Source organism: Gossypium raimondii, chromosome 1, assembly GCF_025698545.1.
Source record: "Gossypium raimondii isolate GPD5lz chromosome 1, ASM2569854v1, whole genome shotgun sequence".
In the NCBI taxonomy this organism is placed as follows: domain Eukaryota; kingdom Viridiplantae; phylum Streptophyta; class Magnoliopsida; order Malvales; family Malvaceae; genus Gossypium; species Gossypium raimondii.
In genome coordinates, this window is record NC_068565.1 from 27,969,521 (window position 1) to 27,988,075 (window position 18,555).

Genomic DNA, 18,555 nt, shown 5'->3' on the forward strand with positions numbered 1-18,555 from the left:
CGGATTATTCTCTTGAGAGTTTAGCTGAGTTATATGTTGCTGAGATTGTCAGATTACACGGGGTGCCAATTTCTATTATTTCTGATCAAGATCACAATTTACGTCATGATTCTGGAGCAAATTACATGAGGCTCTAGGAACTCGTTTGCATTTTAGTATGACGTTTCATCCTCAGACAGATGGTCAGTCAGAACGAGTGATTCAGATACTCGAGGATATGCTACGGTGTTGTGTTTTGGAATTTGAAGGTAATTGAGAGAGATTCTTACCTTTGGTTGAATTTGCGTACAATAACAGTTATCAATCGAGCATAGAGATGGCACCATATGATTAAACTCAGTGGGAAAAACATTCACGGGGTTGATTTGACAAGAAATTGAAGAAAAAGTTAAAGTTATTCAACACAATTTGAAAGCAACTTCAAATCGACAGAAATCATATGCGGATTTAAAACGTAAAGACATTGAATTTCAAATCAACGATAAAGTATTCTTGAAAGTTTCAGCCTAGAAGAAAGTTCTTTGATTCAGACGTAAAGGAAAGCTAAGTCCACGATTTATCAGGCCGTATGAGATTATCGAAAAAATCGGACCAGTAGCTTATAGATTGGTGTTGGCTTCAGAGTTAGAAAAGATACATAATGTGTTTCACATATCTATGTTACGACGATACCGATCAGACCCTTCACATGTTATCTTACCTATTAATGTCGAGATTTAGCCTGATATGTCGTATAGTGAAGAACCGATCAGAATTCTAGCCTGAGGGGTTAGGGAATTGAGAAATAAAAACATAGCTTTAGTGAAAGTTCTTTAACAATGGCATGGTTTAGAAGATGCCACCTAGGAACCGGAAGAAGCTATGAGAAAGTAATATCCGAACCTCTTTTCTGATAAGATTTTTAGGGACAAGTATTCCTTTAGGGGGAGAGTTATAACATCCCGTTTTCAGTGAAATCAGAACAGTTGTTTTGGGACCACAAATCCAATGTGAAAATATTTATTTTATTATTGTTTTAGAGTCTACGGAATATTAGCAAGGTCATATAAAAATTTTGTTAAGAAATTTTATCATTTGCATGCTTAATTTGGTAAAAAAGACTAAATTGCAAAAGGTGCAAAATTTGGGTTCTACAAGCTAAAGGTACTTAAGGGCTATGATATTAAATATTTAAGGGGTTTATGTGTTAATTGTACCATTGTTATTATGAGTGGACAATTATGGATATTAAAATGTGATTTCAAAGGTTAATTAATAAGGTTAAACTTGTAATTCAATAAAGAACTTAAAATAAAATATAGTAAAAGATGTATCATCTTCAAGCTTGGTGATACCACCAAAATTGAAGAAAAAGAAAGAACATTTAGGGCATTGAAGCATTCAGTCATCTCTTCCTCTTGCATGTAAGCATTTTTCATCTTATTTTTAATGATTTCTATGTTTTTGAAGTCGTAGCTTAATCTAGCTAGCCCAGGGACTAATTTGTAAAATTGTTAAAAGGTTAAGGTTTTTCTATGAATGTATTCATGTGTTATTTGTAAAATGTGTAAAATACACGCTGAAAAGTGTGAAATAGTAGATTGTATGAGTTGATATGGACCTATATGAAATTCATCTAGCTTGGGTAGGGATGAAATTGCATGAATTTTAAATTACGAGCTTAAGGACTAAATTGTAATGAAATCAAAATAATAGGGGCAAAAGCGTAATTTTGTAAAATATGAATTTGGATTGAATTGAATAGAATGGTTATTAAATAGATTGAATTTATTTATTTAGATCAAGATAGACCTCGTACGACTTTAGATCGAGGCAAAGAAAAAGCTTCAGATTAGTCGACTCCATTTCTACGCCTTTATTGTCGAGGTAAGTTCGTATAATTATGTAATGTTTTAATGCAATCTTTTAAGCTATATGTAAATTATGGATTGTTATGTAAATGATCGATGGAAATCCAATGACGTTACGATGTCTTACGAGCCCGGTTTGAACCTTAAGAATTCGTAGGATACAAATGACATGTCATTAGGCTTTACATATTTTGGGTGCTGGTCTCAAATATCGTACCGATGGCTGAGGTCTGGCATGTGTTGCGAATACTCCACAACTCGTGTGAGCAGCATTGTGTAGCTTACACTCTAACCCATAACTCGTGTGAGCAGACCCATTTCACAGCTCATGTGAGCAACTATGTATATGACAGGAAAGATTACGATTATATGATTAGCACACTTTGTGTTAGCTATCCCACGTGTCTAATAATATTCTAACAGTTCAACGGGCATGAATTTGAAACGATATAGTAAGTGTTTAATATGAACCAAGTCTTGTATGTATGTATTACATTGAAATGGTGATGGAAAACATGTTATGTTATGATGGATGATAAATCCAATTGAATCATGCTCAAGTTTAATGCTTATACATGTTAAATTCATATGAATCATGTTCAATTATGCTAACATGTTTGTGTTGGTGCTTAAGCTTATGCCAAGCTAAAAGTTGGATTATGCCATGCTAAATTTTAATGTTATGAAATGCAATGGTAAGTTGGGTTTTATGATATACGAACCTACTAAGCATTATATGCTTACATAGTCTCCTTTCCCATGTTTTATAGATAACAGGAAACTCGTTCGATTTGCAAGCTCATTGGAGACCTATCACACTTTTCAGCGACTATATCGGTAGATTTTGATGTTTGGAGTCATGGTTATAATGACATGTAGGTGAACTATGTTTGATGATTTAGTTGTTATGTTTGGTATGTAAATATGTGGTTACTTGGTTGATGAAATTTTGGCATTTTGGCGCTTTGATGGCTAATGTTGAAATGGTTAGGTGATGATATGTTTTGAATGATCAAATTGGTAGGTTTAGATGTGTTTGGCATATGGTTAGTTGTGCTATGGCTTGGCATGAAAATAGGTAGTTGTTTGTGGTTGATTTATGCCAAATGTGTTTATGTTTTGGTTGATTTGATGATTTGTAATTGAGGTGCCTTTTGGGCATATTGGTTGTATGGATAGATACCATATTGATCTAGCTTTACTATGCATGTGTTAGGTATGTTTTGAAGCTGGGTTGTATGGGTAAATGACTTGTAGGTGTGAACATGGATTGGGTGAAAGAAATGGCTTGAAAATGGCCTATTTCTTGTCCACACGGCCTAAGACACGGGCATGTGCCTCAGTAGTGTGTAACACACGGCCATGCAACACGACCATGTGTCCCTTGTAGGTTTCAAAGGGTTGCAAGTCAGATAGTTACATGACCTAGCACACGGGCGTGTGAGGCCATTTCGAGAGTTACACGACCTGGCACACGGCGTGTGGCTTGGCCATGTAACCCAAGTCAGAGAGTTACACAGGCTGGGACATGGTCGTGTGTCCCTATTTCAAATGTCCACATGGCTTGAGACACGGGCGTGTGTCTCAGCCATGTGAGTCACGCAGCCTGGCCACACAACCGTGTGACCCCTGCAGTGTGAAAATTTCTATCTTTTTTTATAAAATTCTAAATGTTTCTAATTTAGTCCTGAATCATTTCTAAAGTGTTTCTAAGGCCTCAAGGGCTCGAAATAGGGATGACATACATTTGTTTGAATGAGTTTAGATATGATTCATGAAATGTATGTGATTGAATGTTTTAAGTTACGTTTTTGCGGTAATACTCTGTAACCCTATTACAGCGACTGATATGGGTTAGGGGTGTTACAGTAAAAATACATAAATGAAGTTATGGATCTTTAGAACTATCTTAAAGGTTCTACTTGCTTATGAAAGTCTAAGCTTTTAAGATGAAATACAAGTTTAACCAGTAGGTTTTTGGTTGTAATGCTTAGCGGCCAAGAGAATGGAAGCTCTCACGTTCGAGAAAGCTAAGTCGTCAAAATGATAGAGATTCAGTTGAGTTCCAGACTCCAAATCTGCTAAAATGATTTTTTTGTTTGAGCGTGTCATGTTTGCATAAGCATGAAGTGTAATTATATGAGCATGCATTGCATAACTATAAGAAAATTCTCAATAGGATAGATAAAGTTAAGATGAGAAAAAAGGGAGAGAATTTGTTAGTTACCACCTCGGGCGAAACTCGGGACTTGCGGAGGGAACACTGCAATGTTTGAGCATCAAGGTTAGGTGGTGTAAAGGTGAAAATCATGGAAAGGTATTTACCACGATAGCGGTATCCATTGGTCCTTTAGGGTGACCCCGTGACGACGATATATGGCGTAAGACCACAGATGAAAGAGGCTATGATAGTCTAGTATGAAGTACATAGCGTAGGACCATGGATGAAAGATGCCATGGCAGCGTGGTACAAGGTATAAGATATACGGTGTAAGACCATAGATGAAAGATGCTATGACAGTCAGGTATGAGAAGTAAGACCATGGATGGAAAACTCTATGGCATCCATAGAGATAGTCTGCTAGGATAGTACGCACATTATAGATACTCCACTGGGATAGTAAACGCAAAATAGAGATAGTCTATTGGGGCAGTAAACAAGGATATCTACTGGGACAGTAAATACAGAACAGAGATAGTCTGCTGGGATAGTAAACACATAACAGATAGTCCATCGAGATAGTAAACATGGAGTAAATCCATTCAGACAAGAGAAATAAAGAATAAGGGTATACGACCATAGCTCAATAATAGAAACCCATAGAGTCCGCAATGAAACAAATGTGGAAGGTACGCCAGGACCTCAAGTAAGGAGTATACATCTAGTGCGCCATGTATGAGAGAAACCACGTAGGTGGAGGAAGGGTTAAAAGAAAGAGTGAGTAATGACAGGCGGATTTTGAGGAATTTTCAAAAAATGATGATAGTGGAAATGACAATTGTGAAACCCAACAATGCATGGGCAAAAACCTCACAGGAATTAGAGGAAGATAAGTCGTGCGAGAGCTGGCCTAATTATAGGAATGTTAAAAGGGAAATCATCCAAGGATTACAAGAGAGTGTCTGAAATCAAGAGCCACCAATGAATTTTTATGTGAGATGCAAATCTTGTGAGAAGGATTGTCACACCCCAAAATAGGTCCTAGGAGTTTAGGGGTAATTTAGGAATTTTAGCCTTAGAGTGTTCAAAATTTTATGACATGGTTTATCGACAGTGTTTCTTACTATGATTTTTAGAAAATTAAATCAATTTATGAAAATGAGTTTTAAATACCTTTAATTTTGTAAAAGAGTCAAAATTGTGAGTTTCTAAGAGGCAATTAAACCAAATTTTCAAATTCAACCTAATACTTCCCCCACCTACATATATTTGACATTAGTTCTTCCCCTCCCATTCATGTTGCTGTCCCTTTGTTTTCCTACACCCATTCCAATCGATTTTCATTCCTAATTTCTATTCCTTTGATTTATATCCTCCTACTAGTCAGAAACCTCCATAAATACCAAGAAAAACACCCCAAAACACCATAGTTTCCTCCATTGTCAAGCTTGTGGGTTTTTTGGGTTGTCAATCAAACGCTAGGTTTTTCACCAACTAAGGTAACAATTCATCTTCCTATTAGTTTTAAATGTTATTTAGTCTTTAAAACCAAGTTTTTAGCCGTTAAATTGCATATTTTAAATAAAATCCAAAAATTGAGTCGTTAATGGTAAATTCCGGGATTCTGCATAAAAACGTGATTTCAAAGTGTTTTTTAACTTGTTTTAACATGATTAGAAAGTTTCTAAATTTGATGTTTCGTTAAAGATTTCTTAAGTTTTAATAAATGTTTAGAAAGTAGCCATAAAACATGTCAAAAAAGTTGTTTCTACAAATTGAGTATTATATTGTATTTTAAAGGTTGAGAATTAGTTGTAGGTGCGTTATAAGATGAACGGAATTGGTTTTAGGCGAAAAGATTAAGTCTAGACCGAGATATTTGAGTTTTAAGTTCACTATGTTAAAAGTTTCGGTTACATGAGAACTTAGTTTAGGCTTATGTTTTGTATGCTTGTAATGAGTCCTTGGCTGATTTTTTGATGTATTATTGTGTGAATTTGTTGTGTTGAAGTTCCGGATTCGGTAGAACCTTCTACGAGTAGAGATAAAGGCAAGGAAAAGCTAGTTTGAGCTTTCAACTTTTCAGCGAAAGCGTAATTGGTGAGTGTTTGGGATAATTGCTTGTGGACATGATTCAATGCATTATTTAGGAACTTGGTAGTAGCCTAAACCCCTACTCTAAATTCTGAGTGTAAGCTTTCTCATACCTGTGCTATCTCGTGAACAAAGTGCTTATGTGGTTGTGAATATGTGAATTGAGATGAGAAGTTATAACATGTGATATGTGGTTATCATAATATATGTTAAATGTTAGTGATAGTGTTTTGCTAAAGATGCAAATATGCAGTGATTGTGCACGGATAATCGGTAAGTGATATGTGTTTGACTTTAGATATTTCGGCCTTGTGATCTTGAAACCTTTGGATATAGTTGGAGTGCCATAGGATTGTGAGTACTCACCTATGTACAGTGATTTTGGGCATTAAGGCCCTGGACATGTTGGAGGGATAAGAGAATGTGAGCTAAGTTCCATTCAACGGGACATGTGAGGGGAAATAAGGAGAGTGTTATTTACGTTTCACTTTTGGGACATGTTTGACTCTATGAGTCTAGATTTGGTGTGTTGGAGATCTGTGTATCCAATTTGTGTTGATAAAGCTCACTTTTATTCACATCAATTGTCAAATTCTCTTAAATTATGAATATGTGTGTAGCCTCGCAAACTTGGCCTAGACGTTATGACTAGATTGAAAAGGCTACATTAGCCATCGAAATGGCTAAGCTAACTTACGTTACTTTTTAGGACTTCAAATAAACTCATTTTAGAGAAAACCATGTTGTACTCTGAGTTAGCTTCAAAGCATTCATTCATTAGTTCGTGTATGCTTAGGATTCATTTTATTGTTGACAGTGTTGTTTTAGAAAAATCGTTTGCTTGTCGCTCTTCTTTAAAAAAAACTCGAAGTTAAACTAATATAGTAGAAAAATCATTTTTCAAGTAAATTTGGAAAATTAATTGCCTTACCGATTTGTTTTTCAAAAATAGTTCCTTTGCAATGTAGTGGAAACTAGGGAACACCATTAAACTTTACTTAAGCCCGATATCATGCATTATCCGATTATTATGCTTGAGTAACCCATGCATGCAAAAATCCCTAAAAGAAAAGTTACCAAGCCACAAACCAGAAATAATTAAAAATTATAAGTCAAAACCAAGAAATACTTAATAATACTTAATTAAAAAATAATAATCTGAGGTTCAAGTTATTCTCCGAATGCCTAGTCCGATCCTAATTTTGAGGTTTACCTAAAAAGTTAAACACTATTGGGGGTGAGCTTATGAAAAGCTCAGTGTGAGTCGAATAATTATTTAAACTGGCAAAAACATCAAATACAGTGAAACATATTAGCATTAACAGAAGAAAATAGAACCATTATAGGAATTTCTTGTCATTACATAGCCATTATCAAATTGATGTCAAACGGTGTGTGAGCATAAGTCATCATTCTTTCAAGTAACAATCATTAATTCTGATACCATTCAATACAACAAAATAAAATGCGTAGCATAAATCAATAACATTCGAATATGTCATGCACATAATGCAAAGCAAAAAGGTTCCTACCCATACTATCTGCTACACACCACGAGTTCCCCAGAACCTGTCTGCCAAACTCCAAAACATTATGAGCATAGCTTAATGTGGTAAAACCACCGAATAATCAATACTGCAGAAAATTTGCTGGATATCAAATAGTGCGATACAATTGCCAATAACATATAATATACGATAAAATCGCCAATCCCCTCGGTGCTCCAAGTGTAGTGCACTGACTTCGAATAATGCAAACTTAATATGCCATCGGTACTCCACAGAACTCCTCCGTCAACCACAAAATTCCAACCCAATGCATATGCAATATGCCGCACAATCTCATACATAATCATATCTCAATACTTTTCACATTCATTTGACATGCTCATCATGTCCTCAATAATCACATACTTTCAGTAATGGAAGCAGTGTTCCAATCTTTCAATTTACCATTGTGTTGGTATCAATCAATATTGTTCAATTTCACATACTTTACGGAATTTCATTGTGCATAAATATCACCCTTTTCAGTACACAATCTAACAAATATCTCATGCATTTATATCATACATAAGCTTAATATCTCAATACACTATATCATTTAGTCAAACATTCTCATATCTCATAACTCAAATATGCAATTACAAACTCAATCAAACATCCATACTATCAAACTAGGCTTTTTGCCAACATGTCAATCTTTTAAGGCTCGAAACATACCTGGTTCGGCCACTTACAAAATCAATAATTTGGCTATTAAGTCAATCCAATCAGCAAAATAATTTATCAAATATAATATGATATTTAACATTTTCAAACAATTTTATGAGTTTAGGACCCACACCTTATTTTTCACTTCCTCGCAGCACACTAGCGAATCTTCCAATTTTCCTTAATAATTCCTTAAATGAACCTAAACCAAAATTCAGTATAAATTCAATCAATTTACCATTAAATCAGCCCCCAAACACCCACTTATGAATTCAAACCAGTCGTTGAAATTATAACTATTTTATGAATCCAAACTAGTTAGATTCATTACACTATATCGATGCAAACTGTACGTACAATCGTTCTTTGCCTTTACAGATGATTTGGGTCATTTGGGTCAGCAGCTAATTCAATAATATACTGGAAAATAAGTATCTAATTAATGATTAAATTCCTTCATTTAATCAATTCATAACCTTTATCCAACAACTATATTGAAATAACAAACTAGTTACCCTTAATTGCACTTACGCTTTATGATTTGTGGAATCCAAATGACCAATTGATCAAGAACGTTTTTCCCTAATTGAAATGGGTTTAAAAGCTGAATATGAGGGTTCAAGAACTCAAATTAATTCTGGAAAAATATAGGCAAGAACCAAGAAACAAAACAACCCCTTTTCTTGACCATAGGTGCATGCACCACCACCAGTGGTGGCCAAAAGTGGGGCTGAATTTTAAAACAATTTGAGATTTCATTAAAATCTAGAAAAATACCTTTGAAATCATTTAAAATCCACAAAATTCCAGATCTAGAAATTTATGTTTTTTTTAATGGACAAGATTAATTAAGAAATTGAAGAGAGAAGATACCTTACCCAAGCTAGTCGAGATAAACGACTATAACACTTTCTTGGCAATGTTCGGGACCAATCTTGGAGTTTAAGATTTAAAATTTGGGGCTAATTTTAATGAGGAAAAATGATAGCAATATGGTGGAAAATATGTTAACAAATCTTGTGGCAAAAAGAAAAAGAAAAAAAAAAGAAAAAGATGGTAAAACTAGGTGTAGGCGACGACAACAATAGAGGAAAGGAAAAAAATTAAAATCAAAGAGAATGAGAGGAGGAGAGGAATGGCTAGGGAAATGAGGAGGAGGATTAAAGGCTGATTATTAGTGAAAAATTAATATTTATACCTAGGTTAACTAGGCTTGGATGGCCCACACATTACAACAAGGGTTTTTTGTCAAAAAATTAAATTATTTGCATGGGAAGGGAATTGAAGTTGGGACCTCAAGGATAAATTCACTAATTTTTAACCATCAAACCAATAACTCATTCTTGATATAATTTGAAATATTTATTTAAAAAACAAGGCATGTCACATACTAGGGTTTAAGGCAAAATTTGCAAAATAATAAAAATGGTGAGAGAGAAGGGATTTGAACTTGGGTTTCAAGGAACATTTCATTAACATTTAACCAAAAAACCAGTACCTCGTTTATTTTCAAAAAATGAATAGATAAATTTTAAAAATTAAGGCATGACCACTGTTTCTTGATTCACAAACCCGATTCTACTAACCCTTGATTTTTGGGATGTTACAATGTGTGTATTGTGATATGCGTTTATATGACATGTGATCATTATGTAATTTCTCTATAAAGATGTTTTCGAGTATTGTGATATATGCTTGACCGTTATACGATTAAATGAGTATTGCTATATGTGCTTGAACATTAAGTGATTATATGTGTAATATGGTGTATGCTTAAAAGTTAATATGTTTACCATGTAAAAGAACTAGTAATAATGCTATATGGTTGTTTCGTTTACGCTTGATTAATTGTTTGCATTGTGGTGATTCCAAGCATTCACAGAGCTTGTTAAGCTCACCCAATCCTTTTAAATAATTGTAGATTAGTCGTGTGCCGGTGTGAGCGGTGTGGTTTCCAAGAGTTTATCCAAGCAAGTCTATTTATTATTTTGTGGGTGTTCTATATTTATTTATGTTTTGGGGAATGAGGCAATGTGGTAGACTTGTTTATAGCCATGTTAAGTTCTTGACATTTTGCTGGTTTTGGGTTTGGGTTTATAAGGATTGCATGTTATTGTTATGTTTAAGTTCATGAACAGGACGATAGATTGACATTACTTGTTCGAACATGATTTTACGATATTGAATTGTTAATTAGGTCGTTGAATGATTATTTGTAGAAGTAATTGATGTATGATGTTTAGGAACTATACTGGAATGGATTAATTGCTTATATATGCTGCATTTTTTAGGTCTAGAGCAGAGGTATTGATAATCAAGTTTTAAAATCGATACCTCTATGTTTTGAAATGTGCAGAAAGTCAAAATAGAGATTTGGTATCCATACCTTTGCTCGAGTATCGATACTCTGGGTAAAATTATCGATACTTCAAGACAAGTACCGATAATTTTTTAGACTTTGATTTTTAATCGAGAAACATAATGCAAGTTTGGTATCATTTTTTCCAAGTAGTATCGATACCACTTAAAGAAAATATTGATTCCTTAGTGTCAGTATTGATACTTTTAGACCTGGATTGAGAATTTTGCTGAATGGATCTTATGCATGTTTTAATATGTTTATAAGACTATTTAATGTAAGTTTAGAATGTAATATTAATAACTAGCATGATTGACTGAAAATCGATGCGAATAGCAAACTAATGGATGTTTTGTTGAAATGAGCTTTTACTTGTTGGTTATGACATGAGACGGAAGTGTGGCATCCTGATATTAGGGCTTCGCGACCAGGTTGGGTATAGGTTATTACATTTTATGGTATCAGAGCTCTAGGTTTAATAACTCTCAGACCTTGGTGATTATTATGTGTTGGGAGTTTCAAAACTTATGGGTCTAAATTTTTCTATTTTCTTGGAATAGTTGATAAAACTTTGTTTGAACTGCATGTGTTTGTTTAAAATGTTCTAGTTGAATTGCATTTGGGGTAGGAATGGGAACACATTGCCTTTAATCCTAAATTTTACTTGTAGGAAGAAACTTGGATCATCTCCTTGCCACTAACACCATTTGTTTACTTGTTTGTATGTATTAGATTAGATTCAATATGCCTTGTAAATGTGTTAACATGAGAGCTAATGCTCAAGAGGATGGTACATCCTCCGCACCTCCTATACCGCCGCGTAGAGTGAATATACCTGATGAGGGTGTAGGCCCTCTAATGGAAGTTATAATTGGAGCGTTTCAAAGAATTGCTAGTGCTAACACTACTACTGCACCTGTCAATCCTGCATCTGTGAACCGTGGGTTACCGCTTGAACATCTTTGGGCATTGGGTAGTAAAGATTTTTCTTGAGTAAAAAGTATTGGTCTGACCGTAGTTGAGTATTGGTTGGAAGGAGTTGAAAAGATCCTCGAACAAATGTCTTATTTTGACAAGGAAATGTTGGGTTTTGTTGTGTCCTTAATAGTGAGGCTCATCGTTAGTGGAATATTATTAAGAGGGGTACTTTTTCTGATAGATTGACTTGGAATTATTTTCTCAAGGTTTTTAAGAGGAAGTTTATGGGTGAGCAGTATAGGGAGGCTCATAAGCGCGAGTTTTTGGATTTGGTTTGAGGAGATTTTTCTGTGGCTGATTATAAGGCTAAGTTTGTACGACTTAGTTAGTATGCTCCTGGGATGATACTTTCTGAAAAGGACCATTATATGAGGTTTCGTTTTGGGATTAATCATAAGACTTAGGCTTATTTGGTAGCATAGAATGTAGAGATGTTTGATGAGTTAGTTGAGAAAGCCAAAGTAGTTGAGGAGACTTTGGCTGAGCTGCCTCGTTTTGTGGTAACTAAATTGGGTAAGAAGACTTCTGATGGTGCATCTAGACGACTGTCTAAGAGAAGACGTTAAATTCAGGGTTCTGATGGGAGTGTACGATACGAGTTTCAACAAAGTGAGTCTAAAAAATAGAATAATGTAGTGGTTAGCAATAGTGGGTCGACGGGTGTTCTAGATGACCGCTTTGTGTGCATTGTGAGCATAGGCATTATGGTGAGTGCCGTAAACTGACAGGTGGTTGTTCTAAATGTGGTTCGAAGGAACATTTTTTGAGGGATTACCCAAATAGAGTTGAGGTTTCGCAGACTTAGAGTTTGACACTTGTTAGAGTTTGACACTTGCTTCAATGCTTGCTAGAGGCCGTGGTTGCGATAGAGGTAATGGAAGACCGGTTGGGCAGCGAATTGTTGCTCATACTATTGCTACATTGGTTGAGTCTGGAGGTCCAGCTCGAGTTTATGCTATTAGGAAACCACAGGATCGAGATTTGAACATTGATATTGCGGGTATTCTTACCTTGTAATCACTTCTTTTATTGCCATTGATAGATTTAGGTTCTATGCCTTCATAAATTTTAAGTGAATTAGCTAATAAGTAGAGAATCCTGATAGAGACTACTGAGTTAGGAAAAATGGTTACGACTTCTTTAGACGAAAGTGTCATAGTGAATAAAGAAAACTGTTAGCAAAGTTTCAGTAGAATAAGTTTCTGGTATTAAATAGGATCATTATGGAAAGTAGTAGGAAGTTAGAGAGAATGGGAATCAGAGTGCGCAGTGAAAGTGTGATAGTTTAAAAGTAGAAATAGCATATCTTCTGATTAAGTAAGTGATGTGTCAGTTGGGAATTTCGAGGACAAAATTCTTTTTAGAGGGGGAGAATTGTCACACCCCAAAATAGGACTTAGGAGTTTTAGGGATAATTTAGGAATTTTAGCCTTAGAGTGTTCGAAATTTTGTGACATGGTTTATCGATAATGTTTATTACTATGATTTTTAGAAAATTAAATCAATCTTTGAAAATGAGTTTTAAATAACTTTAATTTTGAAAATAGGACTGATTTGTAAAAAAGTCAAAATTGTGAGTTTTTAAGACGTAATTAAACTAAATTTTAAAATTCAGCCTCATACTTCCCCCACCTACATATATTTTATGCTAGTTCTTCTCCTCCCATTCTTGTTGTCGTCCCTTTGTTTTCCCACACTTATTTCAATCGATTTTGATTCCTAATTTCTATTCCTTCGATTTCTATCATCCTCCTAGTAATGAACCTCCATCAAAAACCAAGAAAAACACCCAAAATCACCATAGTTTCCTCTATTGTCGAGCTTGTTGGATTTTCGGGTTGTTGATCAAATGCTCGGGTTTTTACCAACCAAGGTAACGATTCATCTCCCTATTAGTTTTAAATGTTATTTAGTCTTTAAAACCAAGTTTTTAGCCATTAAATTGCAATTTTAAATAAAAGCTGAAAATTGGGTCGTTAATGGTGGATTTTGGGATTTTGCATAAAAATGTGATTTCAAAGTATTTTTCAACTTGTTTTAACATGATTAGAAGGGTTCTAAACTTCCTTTGAAGTTTTGTTAAAGATTTCTTGAGTGATTATATGTGTAATATGGTGTATGCTTAAAAGTGAATATGTTTACCTTGTAAAAGAACTAGTAATAATGCACGAGTAAGTATAATATGACACTAGAATTGGAACTATTGAGGTTATGCTATATGGTTATTTCGTTGACACTTGATGAATTGTTTGCATTATGGTTATTCTAAGATTTGATAGAGCTTGTTAAGCTCACCAGCTCCTTTTAAACCATTACAGATTAGTTGTGTGCCCGTGTGAGCAGTGTGGTTTCCGAGAGGTGATCCACTCAAGTCTATTTATTATTTCATGGGTGTTCTATATCTATTTATGTTTTGGGGAATGAAGCAATGTGGTAGACTTGTTTATAACCATGTTAAGTTCTTGACATTTTGCTGTTTCTAGATTCGGTTTATAAGGATTGCATGTTATTGTTATTCTTGAGTTCACGAACATGAGGATGGATTGACATTACTTGTTCAAACGCGATTTTGTAATATTGAACTGTTAATTAGGCCATTGAATGATTATTTGTCGAAGTAATTGATGTATGATGTTTAGGAACTAAATTGGAATGGATTAATTGCTTATATATGCTGCATTTTTGAGGTTTGGAATGAAGGTATTGATAATCGGGTTTTTAAATCGATACCTCTGTGTTTTGAAACTTTCAAGAAGTTAAAATAGAGATTTGGTATCCATACCTTTGCTCGAGTGTTGATACTCGGGGAAAATTTATCGATACTTTACGACAGTACCAATAATTTTTGAGACTTTGATTTTTAAACGAGAAATAGAATGCAAGTTTGTTTGTTTGTTTGTATTTATTAGATTAGATTCGATATGCCTCCTAGATGTGTGAACATGAGAGGTAGTGCTCAAGAGGATGGTATATCCTTTGCACCTCATGTACCACCGCGTAGAGTGAATATACCTAATAAGGGTGTAGGCCCTTTATTGGAAGCGATAATTGGAGTGTTTCAATAGATTACTAGTGGTAATCCTACTATTGCAACTGCCAATCCTGCACATGTGAACTGTGGGTTACCGCTTGAACGTCTTCGGGTATTAGTTGGTAAAGAGGTTTTCGGAGTAAAAGGTCCTAATCTGACAGTAGTTGAGTATTGGTGGGAAGGAGTTGAAAGGATCATCGAATAGATGTCCTATTTTGACAAGGAAATGTTGGGTTGTGTTGTGTCTTTACTTGACAGTGAGACTCATTGTTGGTGGAATACGATTAGGAGGGGTATTGTTTCTAATAGATTGACTTGGAATTATTTTCTCGAGGTTTTTAAGAGGAAGTTTATAGGCGAGCAGTATATAGAGGCTCATAAGCACGAGTTTTGATTTGGTTCAAGTAGATTTTTCTGTGGTTGATTATGAGGTTGAGTTTGTGCAACTTAGTCAGTATGGTCTTGAGATGATACTTTCTAAAAGGGACCATTTTAAGAGGTTTTTTTTTGGGGGCTTAATCTTGAGATTTGGGCATATTTGGTAGTACAAAATGTAAAGATGTTTGATGAGTTAGTTAAGAAAGCCAATGTAACAGCCCAATATTGACCCTAATCGAACATAGTGGTTTCGGGACCACAAATCCGAGTTAGAAAAATATTTTAATATTATTTTGTGTGTTTATTATGTGTGAATTTGATTGTGTGAAATTTTCGTGTTTTAGTTTCGTCGTTTAAGTGTTCGATTTAATAAAAGGGCTTAATCACGTAAAATGAAAATTTAGGGGTTAAATATAAAAGCGCCTAATTGTTGTTGTCTTTTTAAATGGGAGGATTTATGATGCAATAAGACTATAAAGTAGATAGTGGGTGGCATATGACATAATTAACCTTAATATATATGTTATATATATTTATTATAATAAGGTTAATTTAGTCAATTATTAAATTAAACATTATAATTAAAAATAAATGATGAAAAGATGAATGTTTTCATCTTTTCTTAGCCGAATGTTAAGCATGAAGAACCCAACTATGGCTTTCTAAAGTTCGGCATTTTCATAGCTTGATTAAGGTTAGTTTTGTTTTGGTTTTTGATAATTTTTACGTTTTTGAGATCGTTGCTTTGTGTACTACAAGATCCATGCTTTAATTTTAGAATTTGATGGTTATTTTGAGATATGTCATTGATGAATGTTTGAGCTTTTAGATAGTTGATGATGAAATATGAAAGATGGGTCAAAGATTAATATGTTTTTGTCTTTGAATTTTTGGTGAAATTGAGTAAATATGGCTATTGTGAAATTAAATTTTTGAGGGACTAAAATGTGAAATAAATGAAATGTGTGGACTTGTATGAAGCCTATGAACATTCGGCCCTAGCATAGGTTGGGAAAATTTTGTTTATTTTGTGTTTTATGCAATAGGGACTAAATTGCAAAAAGGGTAAAATTCTAGGGGCAAAATGGTAATTTTCCCATTTATGTGTTTTTGGACTAAATTGAATGTAATAATATTTAAAATAGTTTATTTTGAATATATTTAGATCAAGAACCAAAGAAATCGGAGTTGGATCGGGAAAAAGCTAAAGTCGTCGACTAATCGTCCGGTTTCGATTTTACACTATCCGAGGTAAGTCTATTAGCAATTTGATGTTATTAAATCAGTATATATGTATGTATATCTATATGTATAAATTCTTGTTTTTAATCAAAGGTATATATATAATATATATGTATACATAAGGTCCGAATATATATAAGTATATACATGTATAAACCCTTGGACTTGGTTAAAGGTATGAATGTTATATATATGTATATGTGAGTTGGAATATATATGTATATACATGAATAAGTCTTGAATATATTTAAAGGTATGAATGTTATGTATGTATATGTAAATTGAATGTGTATGTATATACATGTATAAGTTTTGTATTGAATTAAATGTATGAAATGGTTAGCTTAGATTATCTATAAGGTGTTCGAATGTATGATATATTTTCTTTGAATTGATTTTTAATGTTATGAAATATATATGTATTTAAGTGATTCGATTAGTAAATGTATATTACTTAAGGTATGATATAAGTTAAATGATAAGATTTCAGAGTAGAATTTAATTTATTAAGTTATATATATGTGAGTGTTCGATGTATAATTAAGTTAGTTAGCTGAATTTGGTATTTGATCTTTATATATCTATGTGGTTTAAAGATATAGTTTATAAATTATTGAGCTGAATTTTTATGTATGGATATTATATATACAAATATAGTTCGAATATGAGTTACAACTTCTGTGAATTGAGATTTTCAGGCTCAGTGCCTATCAGGTTTATTGTCAGTGAAATAATTTAGACTTTACGTCTAGCAGGCTTGATGCCGGTGAAACATTTCAGACTATATGTCTAGCAGGCTAAGTGCCGGTGTACAAAATCAGGCTTTAAGCCTAGCAGGCTAAGTGCCGGTGAATCTGTTTAAAGTATGTGATTACATGCATTGGATATGTATATGATTTCAGTTACATGTATTTGATGAGTATACAAATGTTCAGTTATATGATTTTGGTTATATTTAAATGATGAGCATATATATATTCGGTCTAAGCATTTGTTAGATATATATATATGTGCATTTGGTATATGCATATATTAAATATATATGCATTAGGTATATGCATTAGCTAAGCAATTGATAAATATATATATTCGGAAAATGTATTCGATAAGTATCTATATATGTATTTGAGGTGTATAGACATTTGTTTATAAGTATTTGATGAATATGTTTGCATTCGGTTATATACATTAGATATGTATTGGGTTATAAGTTTAAGATGAGTATATATATACAATCGATATATATATGTGTTTAGTATATATATACGTGTTTGGTTATATGCATTCGGTCATAATGTTTATTTAGTATATATATATGATCGGTTATATGCACATGATGTATATGTATACATATATTCGTATGTATGCATTCGATGTACATATATTTGATTATAAATAAAATGGTTTAAGGATAGCAAATGCTAATATAATAATTATTTGTGTTATTTACGATTTTAGTAAATTTAATTTGGAAATTATATGACTTTTATATATATATATATATTAGTTATGCTATAGACTTACTAAGCTATATAAGCTTACTTTGTTTGTTTACGTCTCTCTGTTTTATAGACTTAAAAATTCAAGCTTCAAGCTCGGGGATCGTCAGCAAAGTTCATCACTCTATCTACTATCTTGGTATTTAAATGTTAAAACTTAACTTATGGCATGTATAAGTTGGACATTATTTTTGTATGTTGTATCTTGAGATACTGTTTATGTAAATATTAGCCATGCGAAAATGGCTTATTTCCTTATGGTTTAGATCGTTGCAATGTTGATGTTTTGTTTTAAAATAGTTAATTTATATTTGAAATTAGTCAAATAGCCGAATATTCATAAGGTAGAATATCATTTAGATTGAATGTTAATAGGTTATAAAGAATAAGTAGATAAGTTCAGGTACAATTTGAGTTAAACAAATTTTCATATAGATGTTAAAATTTTTGAATTCAAATAAACGTCTGTTTTGAGTTGTGTTTTGTTCAGTAATGCCTTGTAACCCTAATTCAGTGACAGATACAAGTTAGGGGTGTTATAGCCAAAGCAGTTGAGGAGACTTTGGCCAAGTTGCCTCGTCCTGTGATAACTGAATCGGGTAAGAGGACTTCTGATGGTGTACCTGGACGACCATCTAAGAGAAGACGTGAAATTCAGGGTTCTGATGGGAGTGTACAACATGATTTTCAACCAAGTGAGTTTAAGAAATAGAGTAATGTAGTGCTTAGTAATAGTGGTTCGACGGGTGG